Below are 8,928 nucleotides of genomic sequence, written 5' to 3'. Positions count from 1 at the left end.
TAATGCTAAAATTAATCACTAAAATTATTTATTATTATAAAATATATATTAAAATATAAAATATATATTAAAAATGAATTAAATTATATATCTATTTATATATAAATAAATAATAATTGATTCAGTGAGTTGATTTTTATTTGTATATATACTAAAAGTCTTTGGTACAGGTTGTGAGATGGATCGGAGACTTGCGAGTCGAAGCGGTCGTCGGATTATCTGGCTGGAGCAACGGGGGTAGTACCTACAAAGATACTTCGACGCTCAAGTTAGAATGAATCTGAGAGATATAAAGTGTGTAGAATGAATGACGTACCTGTGGGGCTTCTAGCTCCCCTTTATATAGCTGGTGGTAGTTATCTCATCTTATCTTATCTAACTAAGATAAGATAGGTATTTGAATTCGAATGTTGGGTCAGGATATTAGAAGTTATTGATCCGTCTTTGGGCCGTGAGGATAGCCCAATCTTGGGATTGCCGGGTTCGGTGACTGTTCCGAGGAAGGACCTGGAGATTGGGTCTGGAACAGTTGCCCCTGGAGCATGAGAGCATGCTTGCTTGGTCTCAATACTAAGTTGTTGAGGAGCCTGGTTCTTTGTAGTTCGGGAGACTGCGAGGGGTTTGGAAAGGACGTGACGTCATCCCGCGCCAATTGGCGGGATGTTGGTGAGTTCCACTTTCTGCGACTTGAAAAGGCATTAGCTTAGACCTTAACGCTGCTTTTGTTAAAGACTTTGGTTTTCTATTATCAGGATGTCGTGAGGGGCCTGAAAAGGGCGTGACGTCATCCTGCGCCGATTGGCAAGATGTTGGTGAGTTCGACTTTCCGCGAGTTGGAAAACCGTCAACTCATGCTTGTTTTGTGTGCCTTTTTGGGCTGTTATTGTGAACTTATTTTAAGTCTCTTGGTGTGCCGATTCCAATACTTTGCTTATTTTGCTTATTTAGATATCCGTTTTGTTGGCCTCGTAGGTGATCGGTTTCTGGGGGTAGCCGTTCAACTTATTTGGATATCCGCTTTGTTGGCTTCGCGGGTGATCGATTCCCGGGTCACCATTTTTTGTTATTTGGATATTCATTTTGTTATTTGGATATCCGTTTTATTGGCCTCAGGGTGATTGATTCCCGGATAGCCGTTTACTTATTTGGATATCCGTTTTGTTGGCCTCGAATGATTCCTGGTTAGCCTTTTACTTATTTGGATATTCGTTTTGTTATTTGGATATTCGTTTTGTTGGTCTCGGGGTGATCGATCTCCGGGTAGCCATTTTGTTATTTGGATATCCGTTTTATTGGCCTCAGGGTGATCGATCTCCGGGTAGCTGTTTACTTATTTGGATATCTGTTTTGTTGGCCTCAGGGTGATCGATCCCCAGGTTGCCGTTTTTGTTATTTGGATATCCATTTTGTTATTTAGATATCCGTTTTGTTGGTCTCGGAGTGATCATTCCCCGGGGGTAGCGGCATTTAGCTGGTGCCGTCGGACGGGACAATGCTTTTGAAAAAATGAATTTCATTTGAGGTTTGGGCCTAATTAAAACCTCCCGATGTGGGTAGAAAAGAGTGCCCGGTAAAAAATATATGATTAAACAACTTAAGCAATAAATAAAAGTGGAAAAAGAAAAAAAATAAAGTGTTAAAGAGATAGTCCTAAATGACCTCGATCTTGTTACTTTGGAAGGATGTTTCTACGTATAGTAGCGCCATAATTTGGTGGCATTTTAGGATCTCGGGAGCTTGGTCCCGTCTAGTGTTTTGAGCTTGTAGGCTCCTTTTTTGATTATCGTCTTGATTCGGTAGGGACCCTCCCAGTTGCGCGTGAGCTTCCCTTCTCTGGGAGTGGGGGACAGATATCATTTCATCGTAAGACGAGGTCTCCTGGTCTGAAGTCTCATCGTACCGTACTGTGATTGTACCTTAGGCTTATTCTCTGTTTTTGGGCTAGCTCCCGTAGGTGTGCTATGCTCCTGACTTCATCTGCAAGGTCCCGCTTTACTTCTTCATCGTTTCCTCCCATGGTTCTGTACGGGCTAAAAAAGCAAAATAATAATAATAATAATAATAATAATAATAATAAAGAGATAGTCTTAAATGACCTCGATCTTGTTGCTTTGGAAGGATGTTTTCTACGTATAGTAGCGCCGTAAGTTGGTGGCATTCCAGGATCTCGGGAGCTCGGTCCCGTTTAGTCTTTTGAGCCTATAGGCTCTTTTTCTGATTATCATCTTGATTCGCTAGGGACCCTCCCAGTTGAGCGTGAGCTTCCCTTCTCTGGGAGTGAGGGGACCGATGTTGTTTTGTCATAAAATGAGGTCTCCTGGTCCGAAGTCTTGTCGTACCGTGCTGCGATTGTACCTTAGACTTATTCTCTGTTTTAAGGCTTGCTTCCAGAGGTGTGATATGCTCCTGACCTCGTATGTGTGGTCCAGCTCTGCTTCTTCATCGTTTCCTCCTATGGTTCTGCGCGGGCTAGGGTCTTGGTGTGCATCGAGGTTGGCGGGGAAGATGCCTGTTGCATTTCGGGATCTCTTGCAGAGGGCCAAAATGGTGTTGTCACACTCTACCGCGACTTCTTGGTCCCCGTGTATCATTTCGATAGTGCCGTTATTGGCCTGGAACTTGATGATTAGGAACTTGGTGAAGGTGGCGGCGGATAGGTCGTTGATCGACCTTCTTTCGAGGATTATGTTGTAAGCAGTGGAGTCCTTAAGAACCACGAACTCGGAGAGGATGGTCTTCCTCTGGTTTTCGGTTCCGATGGTGAGTGGTAACACTATGAAATCGTCCGATTTGAGGAAGTTTTCTCCGAGTTCGGTCACCCTGTTGCGGTGGGTTTGCAGATTTTCATTTCAAAGACCCATCTTGTCGAAGGCTCCTCTGAAGAGGATGTTAGAATCGGCTCCGGTGTTGATCAGTATTCTTTTCATAAGTGCGATTCCGACTTTTACCGAGATGATGAATGGGGCGTCTTCCGCTGAGGTGCCGTGTTGGCAGTAATCGGGAGAAAATGTGATCATGTTCTGGTGATCTTTCTCTTTCAGTTCTCCTAGGTTCTCGAATGATTTTGGCAAACTCGGGGAGTTCGCCATCTTGGATGGCTTGTTCGAGGGCGTCTTTTAGGTCGAAGTAATCTTGGGTTTTATGTCCGTATCCTTGGTGGTAATCGCAGTATAGGCTCTTGTTCTCGCCTGTCCATTCCTTCAGTTGTCGCGTCTTCGAAAGGATGCCTCGCTCCGCTATTTGGTGGTAAATTTCTGTGATGGGAGTGGGTAGGGGGTGTAGTTCATGAACTTTCCTACCCTGGATGGTTGGTTGGGGGTAGCGGGTTTGGGGTGTTCCTTCAAGGTATCTTTCAGTGGTGGGTTACTACGGGGTGCCGTGTTGCCGTACTGTCGTTTATTGGCGGGCCACGACTTGGGTTACCTCTTCGTCATTTATGTATTCTTTCACGGCGCTTTGGATTTTGTGCATGGTCCAGACTGGCTTGGTAGTGAGATGCTTTCAGAAGTCTTCGTTCATGAGTTCATTGGTCAGACAAAGACTGGCGACTGAATCCGTGAGTCCATCGACCATTAGGCACTCATCGTTGAACCTGTCGAGGTATTTCCTTGTGGATTCGTCTTGCCTTTGGGTGATTCTGAGTAGTATGATTGGGTACTTTACTTTGGTGATCCTGGTGGTGAATGGGCCATAAACTTTCTGGAGACGTCGTCGAAATTGGCTATCACATGGTTCGGGAGGCCGTTGAACCATTTAATCGCAGGGCCGGCTAAGGTTACCAGAAAGCCACATCGGTGGCTCCTTCCAGGTTCCTCGAAGGCCGTTAGGTGTTCCTAGGGGATCCTTGGTGCCATTATACTTCATGTCGATGGGTTTGTCAAAACCTTTGGAGAGTTAGACTTTCAGAATTTTCTCGGTGAATGGGGTAGCTCCCATTGTCACGTGCTCGCTTCTTGTTTGCTTGGCCTCCCGACAGTGCCTTTGGTCATCCTCGTTACGTCAGCTACGCTATCCTATTATTTTGATTAAAAATGTTTAATAACAAAAAATAATTAATAAAAAATAATTAAAATTTATTAATTATTATTAAAATTAATAAATAATAAATAAGAAAAGTTTGGATGGCCTGTTTTTGGTTACCTATAGAACTATCGGAAGTGGATAAACAATGGCTAGCTATCTCTGCCTTTATAAATTGGTTATAAATTGACATTGATTTCTTAATAAGATCGAGTTATAAATCGGTTATGGAAGAAATAAAATGGGACAATAACATAACTATAAAAAAAAAAAGAAAAGAGAATAAGGTAAGTCTTTTAAGGGCTCAATTTTTTAGTTATGGAATTTGTTAGTGTGCTTTTTTTGGATATGGAAATAGGGAAAAATAGACAAGAAGGTGGGACAGCTTTATGTCATTTTTAGGTGAAAGAACTCGGGTCTGAGTTCTTTGTTAAGCAAAAATAAACAAACAAGTCGTACCCTCTTGTTGATGGCTGGAATTTGAATTTTAACAATGCAAAACGGACCGTGCGTTTTGTATATATATATTTTTTATCAAGCTGAAAATGAAATCGTAGGGTCCGAGTTCCCTTTTTTAAATATTAATTTGAATATGCCAATGGTAAACGGTAGGTTCGATTTAGATTTATTGAAAATATCAGATTCCGTGTTCTTCTTCAAACTTGCTCGTCTTCTCCCTCTGGTTCTCTGCATTTGTATTTTTCTCCTTCATGGTATGTAACCCAAAAATTTGTTAGTATGGTTTTGTTATTATTTAGTAGAGTAAGAAAAATGGATAATAGAGTACTTTTGAAAGAGAAAGTATAGGGAGTCAATGACCTGAAGGTTTACAAAGTATTAGAGATATGATTATTAGTGTTACATTATTCTATCAGGTTATGTTTTTGGGATGAGTGGTTTCAGGACATGGTATTAGAGTTCTAGATTCGAAAGGTCGAGAGTTCGAACCTTAGTGAATCCAAAATTAGCTTCAGCTTCTAACAATAACAACAACAATAATAAACTTCCTAACAATAACCTGCATATCAGAGTTCAACACCACTCATGCATCCATATGCAAATTAAATAGCGTCTTTTAAGTTTGAATACGAACACAAATTATTTAAAATTTATACTAACTTAAGCCTATGAATATTTTTTGCATATACTCACTCTGTCTTAAAAATTAAACCAAAATAATAGCAGTTCATAAAAAAATTAAAATAATATTTTATCTTAAGTTGTGAAAGTGGTGAGTTCTGGAAGATGAAAGAGCGACTTCACGAAACTCAGAGAAGGGAGAGTGTGTTTCTTATTCACATCTCAATCACCATTCCACTTAAAAATGGGAATGCAAAACTATCCATACAAAATAATACTGTTGATATATATAGTCACTAATTACTCTATTGCTAACTAATTCTTCTCTCTTGTACAAAGTAACTAAGTCACTGATAAGTTTTGTAACCAACACTATACACATAAGCTCACTACACTAACTAACTAGTAGAAGTGTTAAGTCATGTAACATAAGTCTAAATTTATTTGAAAGAGATGACATTATTATAGAAGATTTTTAAATGTATCATCTATCCTAGATCAAACTCATCCATGATATCAATTGCAGCATCAATCATATACATTAACGAACCGAAACAATTTCGACAAATTTATTTATTTTGAGACTATATGTAAGAGGAGGAAGGTTCGTGGCAACGAGATTTGGGGAACCGACCACAGGTCACAACTGCTATAACCTCAATCAAAGTAACACATAAACTATGGTGGTGGTGGTTAGGGCAACGCACGAGGCTTATGCCATTTCTAAGATTCCTTGATGAGAAAAACCATATAATTAAAGAAAAATCTAATAGAAACTGTGGGTCTTTGGGGTCACAGAGTACTAATTCAAATGTTGAACAACGTGAGCTTACTCTGTCTTTAACCTAAAGCCAAGGTGGAAACCCCATTAATTAATTCATCTCACTTTCTATTTTAATAATTTCTCAAGGTTTAGAATAATTAATTAACTAACTAACATTAATGAACAAATGATGGGTAATCATTATCATTTAATTTGCATGTTGATTTCTGATTAATTATGATCATCAACATCCCAGTAGTATTCAGGCTTGCTTAATCTTATATTATAAAATGTTTTGAAAAGATTTATATCCTTTTAATGGCTCAATAATGCTAACAATAATGAACTCTTCTACTTAACAAAGGAAACAAATAATTGTTAATGTATTAAATATTTGTAGATTAGATATGCTAGGAGAGAAAAATCAATTTGGGTTTTTTTTGTGACTAAAATCAATTTGGGTTAATCTAATAGTTAGTTTACCAATCTATTTAAATAAATATTAAAAATTTAAATCTCGTCTTATATATATAATAATTTATTGATCAACAATTATATTTTAAAATTAATATTTTAATTTTAATTTTTAATCATTAAACACAATATTAAATTTTAATTTCTCGGCTTCCATTTCAGTATTTGAAAACAAACCCATCTTATAGAGATTAGAGCTAGTCACTTCGATTTGACTAGCTATCGTTAAAAGAATTATTAATAATGTAGCATGCATCTTCATCAAGTTCAATGATGCCGTGGTACTGTATATATACAAGTACACTATACATGATCACTTTAATCTCGTTTGTCGTGGCTTGTTTGTTAATTATCTATCAATTAAGTAGTGCATGTACGTTCATTTCTTTTTGCTCCAACGTTTAGGATCCCTAGACACCACATATATATACCTAATGAATTAAATTCCCTAGGTACATATAGATTTGGATTTTAATTTAGATGATTGCATGGATTATTCATTATACAAAAAGTGATGTTTGCATTATTTTTTATTATTTGTTATACATTTATTATGATAAAATAAAAAATTTAAACACAGGCACATAATTAAATAATAATAGTGTAACAGTGTAATACCTTACATTTACACAACATATATCAGAATTAATTTCACAAATTATTGGTGCAAAATATTTCTCTAAAGATTTTGGATAGCCATTCACAAATTACCATGTGAACGTGGGGGTAACATGATTATTTCATGAGGGGAAGTATTTTAACTATTTTTTATTTGGTACATATATATAAGACAAGTTCAGAATGCGATAGATGCAGATTTAAAGACTCAAACTAAAGTTAGATCAAAATATAGTACACGACAAATTTAGGATTTGTACATATTAGAGTCCTGTTACGCGTGAATTCTGCTGACTTTAGACTTCATGCTTCATTGACGGCAAATTAATGCTGAGAATTGAGAAATGATACAAGATATAGTGCTATTCTTTTTTTATATCAAAATTATTTGACATTTTTTATTTTTATATATGATTTAAAGGTGTTGGCAAGATAAAAAATTTAAAAACTATATGAATTATAAGTTATTAGTTTTCGTTTTTTGAGATAGATATATAAAAAAGATTATATGTTAATGGAAAAATTTAATACAACAAGTAGAGACACTAAAAAGTCACTAATTCATTCTTAAGAAGTGTATAGTAAATAAAAAATCAACCCTGAAAGTATCACTACGAAAGTTTTATTACCTACTAGTCTAAACTAAAGGAAAAACAGAGAAATAATGTTATATGTACTATATATATGTTTTTTGTTTTTAGTATTAAAAGTGATTATATAACTCAATAAGTTATAACTCAAACAACATAGTCTTCTCATATTCATCTAAAAGGCCGTGGATTCGAGTCTCTCTATTTGTAGTAAAAGAAAAAAAATTAAAAGTGACTATAAAAAGTGAGAGAAGGTAATAAATTTATTCTTACTTTATACTGAAAAATAAGTGCCAAAAAAAAGTGTATATAAAGAGTGTTTCAAACGAAAAGGAAAAAAAAAAAAAATCAGTTCATCCACAATTTTCTGATTTGTTTTGCGAAGATCAATAGGGGAAAAAATAACAAGTGTACAATAGAAGAGTGCATTTTTGGAACACAAATTAAAACTCTATCTATTAAGTTGAGAAAGGGCCCCAAAAATTGAATTTGGTGAAATGTCCATCTCTTAGCAGTATCTAGAGCAAGTAAGGCTTGATTTGCGGCACCGTCCAAATCTTGAAATGGTTTGAATGAGTGATTATTATTGAATAGAAGTAGAACTCTTCATTAGGCAGCTGGTACTACCTTATGGTTATTTTTCTCTTTGAACCTATGTTAAGATTTGTTTTGTGAATTGGCTTTTGTGTATGCTTCTTTAGTCTTTACCTTTAAGAATTTTTAGTTCTATTTGTTCTTGCCGGTTACAATTGGAATGAACACGGAATATGGGGATGAAAAAGTAGTATTAGCTTAAGCAATTTGAACTAGGTTCAATAATGTATAGATCTGCAGTTCTATTTTTGGTTTGTGGAATTGTGGCTAACAAAAGCTACCTTACTATTTTTTATTTTTAATTTTATTATTACCACTTAAAACGATGAAAATCTATTTAAAAAATGTTGGATGCTAGATATTTTGGTGTTTTTGGCTAGATGTGGTGTATAATTATTTTGACACGGAGGCTCCAAATAGATTGGGCAGAAGAGGTCGAGGTAGTTAGTACTTAGTAGTTAGTAGGGTTCCTATGCATATATAAATGATGAAGAGGACGTACGGTAATCATTTTGGTCATGGTACAGTGTATGAAGATGCACATAGCTAGCTAGGGTGGAATGTTTCTTTGGAGCAATCAAATCGATTTGAAGCACATGCATGCATGATTCTGACCAAAAAATCAAAATGGTAATGACTTATGACTTGATCAAAACGAAAAGGACAAATTATACTAATGTATTCTAAGGTCTAATTCAATTTACTGTGATATTTTTAAGAAATAATATAGGAAATTAAAGTTAGTTTGAAATTTACAAAATTTTAAAGAAAAAATCTAAGTAACGAACT

Source organism: Arachis ipaensis, chromosome B07 (assembly GCF_000816755.2).
Source record: "Arachis ipaensis cultivar K30076 chromosome B07, Araip1.1, whole genome shotgun sequence".
In the NCBI taxonomy this organism is placed as follows: Eukaryota; Viridiplantae; Streptophyta; class Magnoliopsida; order Fabales; family Fabaceae; genus Arachis; species Arachis ipaensis.
Note: the sequence above shows the minus strand (reverse complement) of the source record.